The 13,149-nt window shown below is 38.1% G+C and overlaps 1 protein-coding gene across 2 annotated transcripts in view; it reads right to left on the bottom strand.

The window, feature by feature from the left end:
- The window catches only part of atp8a2 (ATPase phospholipid transporting 8A2), a 419,615-nt gene that overhangs the window by 116,730 nt on the left and 289,736 nt on the right, over positions 1-13,149 (bottom strand). The window lies entirely within an intron of this gene.

Genomic DNA, 13,149 nt, shown 5'->3' with positions numbered 1-13,149 from the left:
ATCATGGGTGTCATTTAAAAATGCAGCAAATTTCTACAAAAACAATAGCTATCAATGTCTAATATCTGATTTTTCCTAATCATCTAAAATTAGATTGAAATCCAAATTCCAGGTTGGGATTAGCTCTGGTCTTCACAATGCCAAAGGTACACGCAACGGCAGTCCCAGAGTCCCCAGAATCAGATGTGCAATCATGGTCTGTTAACAAACAGCAGGACATACAGCATGAACATAATATAGAAGACAACTTAAATTGCTTATAGCCATTGTAAGCGTAAGGGTATTACAGTGCCAGTGACCCAGGTTCAGTTCTGCTGCTGTTCCCAAGGAGTTTTCTCCCATGACTACTTCGGTTTTCTCCAAAGACACATGGGTAGGTTACTTGGTCATGAGTGCAACAGGGCAATGAGAAATGGTACCACAGCATAAAAGCCAGGACCAATAGGCTCCAGGACAGCTTCTTCCACCAGGCCATCAGACTGATGAACTCACGCTGATTTGAGTGTATTCTCTATTACATTGACTGTTCTTTTTATTATAAATTACTATGATTGCACATGGCACATTTAGATGGAGATGTAACAGAAAGATTTTTACTCCTCATGTATGTGAAGGATGTAAGAAATAAAATCAATTCAATTAACTATTTATACATTTTTTTTACACACACACACTTACTGCAATTCAGTTTTTTCCTCTATTATTATGTATTGTACTTCTGCAATGGCAGATCAGACTTGATGGACTGAATGACCTAATTCTGCTTCTTATAATTATTACACATAGTTTAATACACAAAATTGGTCTTTCTGCACCCACAGCTACAAGGTGAATTACTTCATAACAGGAAGTAATAACGTCTAACTTGAAAGGAGGATTCAAAACTGATTTGAGTTGATCCCTAAAAAATTATAATTGCCCAAATGACAAGTTTAAAAACTTACTGTAAAATTCAGACATACAACAACTCTGGCAGGGTTTGCAAGACATTACTTCCTACAAAGCAAAACCCAAAAGCATGAATTACAGCAATGCTTCACTACCAGATGAACTCAACGCCTTCTATGCCCGCTTTGAAAAGGAGAATATAACTGCAGCTGTGAAGATCCCTGCTGCACCTGGTGACCCTGTGATCTCTGTCTCGGAGGTGGACGTCAGGTTGTCTTTAAAGAGGGTGTAACCTCGCAAGGCGGATTGACCTGACGCAGTACCTGGTACGGCTGCGAAAACTTGTGCCAACCAACTATCGAGAGTATTCAAGGACATTTTCAACCTCTCACTGCAATGGGCAACAATTATACCAGTGCCCTAGAAAAATAATGTGAATTGGTTTAATGACCATCGCCTAGCAGCACTTACATCTACAATGATGAAAAGCTTTGAGAGGTTGGTCATGAGTAGACTGAAATCCTGCCTGCCTCAGCAAGGAACTGGACCCACTGCAATTTGCCTTTTGCCACAATATGTCAACGGCAGATGAAATCTCAATGGTTCTTCACATGGCCTTAGACCACCTGGACAATACGAACACCTAGGTCAGGATGCTGTTCATCGAATATAGCTCAGCGTTTAACACCATAATCCCCACAAACCTGATTGATAAGTTACAGAACCTGGGACTCTCTACTTCCCTCAGCAGTTGGATCCTTGACTTCCTAACCAGAAGAACAGAATCTGTGCAGATTGGTGATAATATTTCCTCCAGCTTGCTGATGATCAACACTGGTGCACCTCAGGGTTGTGTGCTTGGCCCACTGCTCTACTCTCTCTATACCTATGACTGAGTAGCTAGGTATAGCTCAAATACCATCTATAAATTTGCTGATGATACAGCCATTATTGGTAGAATCTCAAATGGAGAGAGGGCGTACAGGAGCAATACATACCAACTAGTGGAGCGGTGTCACAGCAACAACCTTGGACTCAACATCAGTAAGATGGAAGAGCTGATTGTGGACTTCAGGAAGGGTAAGATAAAGGAACACATACCAATCCTCAAAAGGGATCAGAAGTGGAGAGAGTGAGCAGTTTAAAGTTTATGGGTGTCAAGATCTCTGGGGACCTAACCTGGTCCCAACATATCGATGCAGCTATAAAGAAGGCAAGACAGCGGCTATACTTCAATCAGGAGTTTGAAGAGACTGGGTATGTCAAAAAATACAGTACACTCAAAAACTTCTATAGATGTACCATGAAGAGCATTCTGGCAGGCTGGATCATTGGCTGGTATGGGGCGGGGTGTGGGGGGGGGGCGGGGGGGGGGGCTACTGTACAGGACCGAAAGAAGCTGCAGAGGGTCATAAATTTTGTCAGCTCCATCTTGGGTACTAGCCTGCAAAGTACACAGGCCATTTTTAAGGAGCAGTGTTTCAGAAAGGCAGCGTCCATTATTAAGGACCCCCAGTACCCAGGACATGCCCTTTTCTCACTGTTACCATCAGGTAGGAGGTACAGAAGCCTGAAGACACACACTCAGTGATTCAGGAACAGCTTCTTCTCCTCTGCCATCTGATTCCTAAATCGACATTGAACCCATGAATACCACCTCACTTTTTAAAATACATACCATTTCTGTTTTTGCATGATTTTTAATCTATTCAATGTACATATATTGTAATTTACTTTTTACTTTTATTTTACTTCTTCTTCTATATCATGTATCGCATTGAATTGCTGCTGCTAAGTTAACAAATTTCATGACACATGCCAGTGATAATAAACTTGATTATGAAAATACATATTTACTCATAATGGATTTTTTAAAAATATTGTTAAGAGTGCCTGATGCTGCATTGTTTCAATTAAGACAAAGATAAACAACTAAGGACATGTATGTGAGTTTAGGATATAAAATAGCTTACTCCTTCTGTTACTGAATGTTAGAAAGCTCACTATCCCCCAAAATTATAAAATGAGAATCATACATATAGGTCACTAAGCATAGTTGCTTAAAGTATTCTTGGCTGGGCATGGCGGGAAGGTTGTGAAGGCAAGAATAAAAATATTAATGATGATTTTTGGTTTTGATTACTGAACATATACAGTACATTGACCTCTTTTTTATTTGCATAGTTTGTTGCCTTTTGCACGTTGGTTATTTGTCTATCTTGTGTGTAGTTTTTCATTGATTCTATTGTGTTTCTTTGTATTTATTGTGAATGCCCATAAGAAAATGAATCTCAAGGCTGTATATGGTGGCATACATACACTTTGATAATAAATTTACTTTGAACCTTCAACTTAAGTTACACCAAGAAGATAAACAGTCACATTTGCGTGAAGTACTGGAAGACAGCTGCACTTCAGCATATAATAATAAAGAAAATGAAGAAAGTAAAGTTCTAAAATCAGCAACAAATGGAATGGATCAAATAATATCATAAAATGGTTTTCAAAAGGGTTTATGATAAAACATAATTAATCATTGTTTTTTTACAACTACCATTATTGTTGGGTTGTTAAGGATTATAGCACAATCTTTATAAAGTTTAAGTATCAGTTATGCAGTTATATGGTCTAATAAGCTGCATGTATGAAATCAGATTTCATCAACAGTTGTTCTCCTAAAAACAAAATGAAAACTGCCTCTGGTGTTGTAGTAAACCTATCTTTTATCTCACACCAAGTGCTGAGATGAAGGAATGATTGATTAGTACTGGTAACATGATATGTAATGGTAACATTTCATAATTATTTTCTCTTTCTGTCTTTGATAGGCAGGAATTTGACGTAAAGTGGATCGGCTTCCCTTCAGAACCACAGTTTTGCTTTCCCACCACAGTGAGAACTGCTGACTACCTGCCTTAGAATCCTAACAGATACTTTGTTCCAATATTTTACAGAAATTATTTCTAACAATGAAAGAACAGGACACACTTTGTGTATTTTTAGCTAATTTAACACCATTTTTGCATTTGTATCATCTTTTATTTGGTACTATTTTGGGTTGATGTGACTATTTTTCCCAAAATCCTCCTCTTTTTTGACTAAAGCTTTATCAAAATGTACTTTTTTGTCCTAAACTTGTGGATAGATGCATTTCAGAATGGATAAATTCTGCAATTTTTTAATCCCAAAAACCAGATACCTTTAATGGGAGAGAGGAGATTCAATGATTAGTAAATTGTTAATACAATTGTTATTTATGTAACCAGTGCGGACTTCCTAGCTAAGATAGAAACATAGAAAACCTACAGCACAATACAGGCCCTTCGGCCCACAAAGCTGTGCCAAACATGTCCTTAACTTCGAACTACCTAGGGTTACCCATAGCCTTCTATTTTACTAAGCTCCATGTATCCATCCAGGAGTCTCTTAAAAGACCCTATCATTTCCGCCTCCATCACCGCCGCTGGCAGCCCATACCATGCACTCACCATTCTCTGCGTAAAAAACTTAACCCCGACATCTCCTGTGTACCTCGACTAGGAACCTAGATGTACACAGACTAGGAACCAAACCTAAAAGTTGATGAGTCAATTACATGGAGCTTTGTAGGGCTGGTATAAATACATCACATAAATTCACTGACAATTAACTTACCATACATTTTGTCAAGGACACCCTCTGTCCTAAATATATTAAAATTTACTTAAAATATTAGTAATACTGTACCAAACATATTTTAAACCTGACTATATGCTAATCATTTTATAGCACATACAAAATAAAGTACATGAATTTTAAATAGATATTTACAGTTACAGTGCAGAAAAGGCCATTCCAGCCCTTTGAGCCATGCTGCCAGCAACCCGCTCGATTTAACCCTAATCACGGGACAATTTATAGTGTCCAATTAACCTACTAGCTGATATATCCTTGGACTGTGGGAGGAAACCAGAGCACCCAGAGAAAACCCACACATTTCAAATTAGATCACTTGACCTGGACTTCATGATCCTTAGGTCATTCCTGAAGCACCAACACCATGAATCTGTGCATTCATACAATAAAAATTAAATGTTACGCATTGCAATGACTATTGATTTGTATACTTCTGTATACAATGGCCTAAAGCTTTGGTCTCATTTCATCCTTAATACTTCAGTCGTCAACTCTTCTTCATTCCTGAATGTTTCCTAAGCTTTCAGTCAACTCAAACTGGTAGCCAATTTCCAAGATACAAATGTTTTGATTATTTTAATACAATTTTCACTTTTACACTATGTAAAATTGTAAGATGTATAAAAAAAGGAAACATGGATTTTTATTTTCTTCCACCCATGGCGTTAATTTAGTTATTTTATGTCATCATAGCACCAGAAAAGTTCAAATGTCATTTTAGAGATTGAAGCACAAGATCCACATTCACAATGCTGCAAAGCACCAAGGGAATGAAGCACTGTGGGAAGTTCCATCTTCCAGATGAGGCACTGAACTAAGTTCCCATCTGCACAGCAAAGAGAAAATCAGATGTCCCTTGGTGGAATTTCAAAGAATAGAAGACTTATCCATTGTGCATTGACAAAATTTATCCTTCAACCATTACCACTTGGAGATAATATCTGGCCCTGATTGTTTTGCACAAATTAGCTGGTCTGTACCATTGTAACATTAGCTGAAAAGCACTTTTTGCTGCGTTGTCTGGACAGGTGCTTTCTAATTACCCGTCCTTCTTTCTGAGGGACGTCCCCTCTCATCTTGGTACACTGCTCACATAAACAGATATAATAGTTTTACAAGAAAGTAATTCTTGCTCCTGACATTCCACTTACTTAAACAATGTTTAAATCTGCAATGTCATCATTTTTAAAAATTAATAGTTTTCCCTGTTTTGTACAAACATAGGACACAATGCCTGTATAAACTGGATCAAAATATATCAGATGTACTTGATTTGCTGAATATGTTTTCACAAAAACATAAACGTTAACTATTCTGGACAAATAACCACTTATCTTTAAACTTTGTGGAAAGGGCATTAGTAACAAGAAAGATACAGATTTAAATCTATTAATTCAGATGGACTCAGCCAAATCTTGGAAAAGAAATATTTGGCTATTTTTGATCATAAGCATTACCTCCATTTCTTGCAAATTAAGCAATGACTATTTATTTGCAATTTCTTAGGATTTTGTGCCTATAGGCATGAATATACACCTTTTTTGACAGTGTAGTTAATATACACAGCAAGAAAAAATAGTGCTATATCTTCAAACTGGCACCACGGGAGTATTAATGCTGGAGAGCAAGAACTATTTATCTCTATTCTTATAGCACTTTAGAAATATCTATGCAGGCGGAGTGCAATTATAATTGGCTCAGGGGCCAGTGACTAACAGAGACTGAAGCTTCAGATTGAAAATATGTGCTACTGACTCACAGAGTGAGAAGCACTGGGAGCAGAGGTAGCACTGAAACTATTATTCAAAGCAGCATTTTGTGACCTGTGAGAGCAAAAGCAAATGGAAAAATCTAGTTATGTACAAACCGGATTATAATTTTTTTAGTACCCTGTGGTCATGCATAATGCAAGACAGCATCATTAATTTATCGCAGTAAAAGTGATATCTAAACAGCATGCAGTACTATGCACATTTCATATATACAAAAAGGCGTCTTAATATTAGATTTCAAAATGTAAAATAACTGCAAAATCCTTTTCACAAAAAACAATTATTACAAGATATAGACGGCACACAAAGGAGCACCATTTAGGCTGGAGAATGAACTATTATCCCTTTTTATCCCAATGTAAACAACATTTTTCAAAACTTAAACTAGCACTATGGATAAAAGCATAAAGTGACACAAGCTTAAAGAGAATTACGGACTCCAAGTAATTTCCTATAACCCCTGGATTTTGAACCTTATATTACATCCATCAATGGCTCAAAATTTGTTGGCATTCATGACTTGCTGGCACCCTGCATTGTGCCATAATAGGTCAGACCTAGTCCAAGACCTGTATGAAGGCAGCTTCATCTGTTACAGCAAGAGTCCATAGACTGATTGGATTTTTCCCGTGACATGACACCATCATGTAGACCTTAAGCTTGGGCAAGCCCTGCCCAGGAAACAAATGAAAACCTAGATAGCAAGCAAAGCCATGTCCCTATTCTAGGCATTTGTCCATGTTTCTAAATGTCAGTGAAATGCTCAAATAATGAAAATATCAAGTCTACAAAAATGTATAGAAACTATGAAACACTTAAAACTCCACATTTTACAAAACAAACACAAGGGGTGTCACTATAGTTGGCAGAAGGCTATTATTCTTCAAAACATATTGTAGCTCAAAGTGCCCAAATCTAAGCAGGACACTGTTGCAGCAACTTATTAATGATCAGCAGTATTTAAGAACAAGTGTAGTTGTTTTAATGTCTCCTTAAGGTTTAGTTGTTAACCTTGAAAACCTGTAAGTTCACTAAGAGTCTAAGCAAACTGCCAATTTCAAATGTGAACAATGAGACTTTACATTGTTAATAATGAGATTAGAGCACAAGAAAAAGAATCAAGAGGCAACCACCTCGTTCTTTGAGCCTGCTCTGCCAATCAATAAGATTGAGGCTTATCATGTGAATCACGGTCATATTCATGGCCAATCTCCGTACCCATCAATTCCTTAGTGTCTAAAAATCTATGCAGCACAGTTTTTAAAGACTCAATATCTGAATCCCCTGTGGCAGAGAAAGCCAAACATTTGAAAAATCTCTGCAAGATATTTTTCCTCATCATCTCCATCATAAATTGCCTTTCTAGAGAATATATCCCTCAGCTTGACTCTACAAATTTAAAAATAATCAGTCTCTCAGCATCAATCCTATCAAACCTTCTTAGAATCTTAATATCTTTCCCAATAAAATCTTCCCTCATTTATCTGAAGTTCAGTGACAATTCAAATTGCTTTCAGTGGACAACCCACTCATTGTAGTGAATCATTTGACTGACAACATTGGAAAGGTAGCCAACATCAATGGCAGGGCAGATATTTAAAAAGCATTAGCAGAAGGTTAATTGTACTGACAATGTTAAAAAGTCTTATTAATTTTGCCAAAAAACCATTAAAAGGCTTAGAGAAAGAGACAAAAAAAAAACAATTCTAATACTGAACTTCAGATGTTAGTGATCAGAATTAAAGGCACAAATAACTTAGTCATATTTATCTCATCAGTAGGGTTGGAGGGGGGAATGGTGATTTTGTAGTTGGTTTACTTGGAAGAACAAGTATCTGTCAGTTCTTTGTTTCTGTTTCTAACCACTGAAAAGTTTCTAAATATCAAAAGAAAAATAGAAAGAGCAGTAAACAGTAAAATACTAAATCAAATCAATATTTGGAGTGGCCACCCTTTGTCTTTACAACTGCAACAGCAGCTGGCCAGAGGGAAATGCTTCAGGCTAGCTTGCTGTTGGGCAGATTTAGCGTCAGCACCAGAATACAATTAGGAACCAGAGACAAAGGAGAGAAGCACCGGAAAGATCAGTGATTGATACCTATATCCAAGGGACATAGGAAACTATTGTGAATGAAGGCTGGGAGCAAAGAATACAGGCTGAAGAAAACTGAAAGCTGAGGTTAGGAAAAACTAAAGGTGACAGGACATGATAAAAATGAGCAGAGTATGGTGCTGTGCAAAATTCTTAGGCACACATAAAAAAAATCTGTAAAGTGAAAATGCTTGCAAAAATAATAAAATGAATTTTCTAATTATAAAAAATTACTACAAAGAGCAGTAAACAATAAAATATTAAATCAAATCAATATTTGGTGTATCCACCCTTTGCCTTTAAAACCATATGAATTCTTTTAGGTACATTGTTGTGCAGTTTTGTAAGAAAATCAGTTGATGGGTTGCTCCAAGCATCTTGGAAAACTTGCTACAGTTCTTCTGCAGATATTGGCAGTCTCACTTGGTTCTGTCTCTGCAGGAAATCCCAGACAATCTTGATGATGTTGAGATCAGGGTTCTGGAACCATCTGAAACCATATAAAAAATCTTGCCTTCCTAAGACTTTTGTACAGTTTTGTAAGTAACTCAGTCTCTCAAGCCTGCCTTGCCAGTCAATATGATCATGGTTAACGTACGTCAAGTTTCAACTCATCTTCTGTGCCAGTTCCCCACAGCCTTCAATTCCCTGATCTTTCAAAAATTTACCTTCTCGTTCTTTAAAACTGCCAATGATTCTGGCTTCACAGCCCTTGGGAGCAGAAAGAACAAAGTGTGGAGAACATGAGAAGGTTCCAAAACATGTGATCACATGGAGGTAGGAGGTGAAAATCTGCTGTGGATTATCAAGGAAGTGGAAAGAAAAATACTTCTGGAAGCAATAATTATTGCCCCCCTTTATTTGCCAGACATACTGAGGCCCAGAAGTTTCATCGCACTGGATTAAATTTAAGCTGCAGTTAAATAAGGATCAAGATGAGAATTAGAATATTCACATGGAAAACTGACTTGGCCACCTTTCCATAAATCTCCTCTGGTGAAAAGCAGAAGCATGCGGATTTTATACTTCTACATCTTTGTCTTAGACAAATGGTACCCAACCTGGGGTCCGTGGACTCTCAATTAATGGTAGGGGTGTCCATGGCATAAAAAAGTTTTGGAACTCCCATCTTAAGACAGTCCTTTATTGAGTATGATCTTCTATGATTACAGTTCTGTGGGTTCCAAGGTAGTTGAAGGATCCACAGACCCTGCCATGATGGACAGGATGAAGGCTGCTTGAAACACTGTGTGCTCCTTTTGCGATTTCTCCATGCATTCCTCATAGGCATCAGCACCAGCTGCATGCCTTTCCTCTATTTTAAGCAGCAATTCTAATGACTTGCTTACAATGGTAAAACATTCTCCAAGGAAATTAAGAATATTCTAAAGTTTCTTAACCTCAAGCTTGTAGCAGTGTATGGTTTAGAAGTCTGGTGTCATGTATGTGGATGATGTGTCCCACCAAGCTATGCTCATTGATCTTGACCAGAATATCAATTTCAGCGATATCAGCCTCAGAGAGGCCACAGATAAAGGATTGCCAACCACCTTTAGCTTAGAATATTTAATTTCACTGCACTTCCAAGGTACATTTAATCAAATAACTGGAAACATAAAGAGAAAATAAGATTAGTGGAAGAAAGTTAACTATGATGCATTTTCTACACTCATTGGCTCTGCAGCTTGAGGCTCCAAACTGATCAGAATTCAGTGAAAAGCCAAGATCAGCATGATGAGCAGACTAAATATTCTGGAATGTGTTTTCTACATGAGAATATCAGATGGCTGGGAGTAACAGGGAAATGCGATTACGTATTTAAATGAAATACAGAATAACTTAGAACACCAACTAAACTACTACAGTACTACAAAACCATGTATTAGTTCCTCAGAGTTATTAATGGAGGAAGTAATCCAGTGTATGCTGCTATGTTCTTTTGATTGACTGTAAACAAACAAAATCAGTGCAGACACTGGACTGCCTTCAAACAATGCTTTTAATGATTGCATCCTCCAAATCTTCATTTCCATTGCAACATCCAAGATTATTGTCAACACCATCAAGTTCTTTATAGTTCCTAATGTGAAGCAGTGAAAGCGTTTCATTGTCATTCCTGGGCCATTCTGGCATCTCCAAGCCCGAATGATGCTTGAAACTGACAAAACAGTTCTTAAGTGTCTTACCAACAACTATCAGTCAATCACAAATGCAACTAATGCTATTTAAAAACTGTTCACTTCAAACAAGTGTAATGCCTCATGGCCACATGACATGCATGAGAAGGACGCTAGTTAGAAACTGTTCATCAATAGTTTCCTGCCCCAAATAAGTCGCTTAGTGCCCCAAATTATCCAAGTAAATGCCAGCTTTTTCTTTTTTTTAAATTAAGTGCAATTGTGAACAACAGCCAGATCAGAAATGCTGATCAAGTCAACTAGTTCACAAAGAGAACTTTGATAGGCCAATCAGATGGTTCACTGCTGCTCAGTGATAGAACATAAAAAAAATCATATGTACAATTAAGAAACATTATAAAATAGAAATACTGGAGTCATGATGATCATGATGAAGTCTGCTGGAGAGAGACATTTATACACATGCTGTCCTCCATAATTCAGAGAGATTGAAGGATCAGGTTACAGGGTGACAAAACGTGACAGGAGGACTTGGAACTAAAAACTAATCCATACCGGAAGAAAACAGCACCTGATCTTTCCAGCAGTTTAAGGACTAAGTCCAGCCAGAACATAACTCACAAGTGCTCTTGAAAGTCAGGTATTAACCCTACCTGCCAACAACCAAGCATTGCCATCCTGGTCCCCAACATGATAGCTTATGAAGAGACACATGACTTCCCTCCCAGAGATGATAGGTATTCGTGCACTCGACTCTTGAAGGCTTGGACCCCATCGTCACAGATGTTTCCAACCACAGCGTCTGGAAGACTGTTCCAAATTCTGATAGCACAGTGTAGGAAGCTTCTATCCAGTGTGTAGGTTCTCGCATCAGGCATAGAAACAGCATGAGCAGGTATAGATAAACTTGATTGTGTGATGCGCCGTCTCATAAGATGAAGGCAGCGTGGCGCGAAGGTCTGCAGGGCTGTGGCTGGTCTGCATTTTGTACAGCACAGTAGCTGCAGCAACCTGTCATCTGTGGTGTAAGCTACTGATGGCCAGCTTCATCTACACCTATAATCCTGAGAGCCTTTCTTTGAATGGAATCAAGCTGGCTGAGGACACTCTGTGAGGCATTCATCCATGATAAGCAGGCATACTCCATGATACTTCGTACCTGGGCTTTGTAAACTGTGGATCTGCCCTCTTTGTCTAGTTTGGATGCTACTTTCCACAGAGCTCCAAGCCTTTGTCCAGCCTTGTTTGAAACAGTGGAAAGGTGTTTATCTCACACCAAGTTGCTGTCAATATTAACACCAAGGATTACGAGCTCCTTCTTAATCCAGTTTGCAGTTCCCAAAATACAGGTCAGGGTTAGATTGATTCCTCTTCCTAGACATTACCATCACCTTGCATCTAGTAGGCTCAAAGGTGACATTCCAGTCGCCTGCCCAGGCTTTCATTCTGTCAAGATCCCTATTCAGGCCTGCTGTCACTGTATTACTCTCTCCTGCTCTAATTGGTGCAAATAGTGTGGAGTCACCAGCGAACAGGTATAGCTCATTACGGCATGCATCAACCAAGTTGTCAATAAAGATGGAAAACAGAAGTGGCCCAAGTATTGAACCCTGTGGTACAGATGCATTGATGGCTGAAGAATCAAAAGCCTGACCAGAGATAATAACTTTGATGGTCCGTCCATGAAAGTAGCTCTGCAGCCATTTAACCAGCTTTCCAGATACTCCTTTGGATCTCAGCTTAACAAATCAGCTTCTTGATTTGTTTTCGTTCTTTAAGAGTTGTCCCAAATAAGTGGCTGACCCCCTGTATTTTCGGGTCAAATTGGATTTGTCACATAGGACAAATCACTTAAACAAATCACAGCAAGAAGTAGTAAAATGCAAGAATTTTAATTTTATTGTCATTTGGTAGCTGGCTGACAAAGTGAAGTATACACTACAAGTGTGGCATCAGTAACTTAACTGAGGTAACAGGATGTCATGACTATTTTAATCTAATTAAAAAAAACTCAAGACTGGATCTCGCATCTGAAAAAGACTCTGATTACTGACAGCCAACACAAACAGTTGGGTCCAGAAGTCACCAGATACCTGATGTTATTATTTATTAACTTAGTCCTGTTCTGGAGGTAATACTTCAAGGAAAGGCAACCTTAACACTTGCAGTTCAGCCCAGCATTTTTCTTTTTTTACTTAAAAGCATCTATTTTAACATCCACTGTATGCTTTGAACACCCAAATACCATGTATTTGCAAAGAAATCATGGATAAGATTTTCACACAAGGTCAATCAGCAGATATTTCTACCATGTATTTACTTTTGTTAAACCTTTATGTTCTTAAGTACAAAAAGCACGGAGAGAAACAGTACATTTGGCAAAAGAAAACTAGTATTTAGGATACATTTCCAATTTTCATACTTCAGGTTAAATAAATCTGATTTGCACTGGGTTTTATTGATCTAAAAACCTGGGCAAATATGGGGATTAATATTAAGTTTTGAGCAAATGGAGGAATATACCACTGTTCCGTCTGCACTTCAGAGCCACTTTGAAGCATATATATCTTTTAAACGACCCAGA

This window comes from Hypanus sabinus, chromosome 3 (genome assembly GCF_030144855.1).
Source record: "Hypanus sabinus isolate sHypSab1 chromosome 3, sHypSab1.hap1, whole genome shotgun sequence".
Taxonomy (NCBI): Eukaryota; Metazoa; Chordata; class Chondrichthyes; order Myliobatiformes; family Dasyatidae; genus Hypanus; species Hypanus sabinus.
The sequence above is the reverse complement of the archived record's forward strand: the minus strand, read 5'-3'. Positions and strand labels throughout refer to the sequence as shown.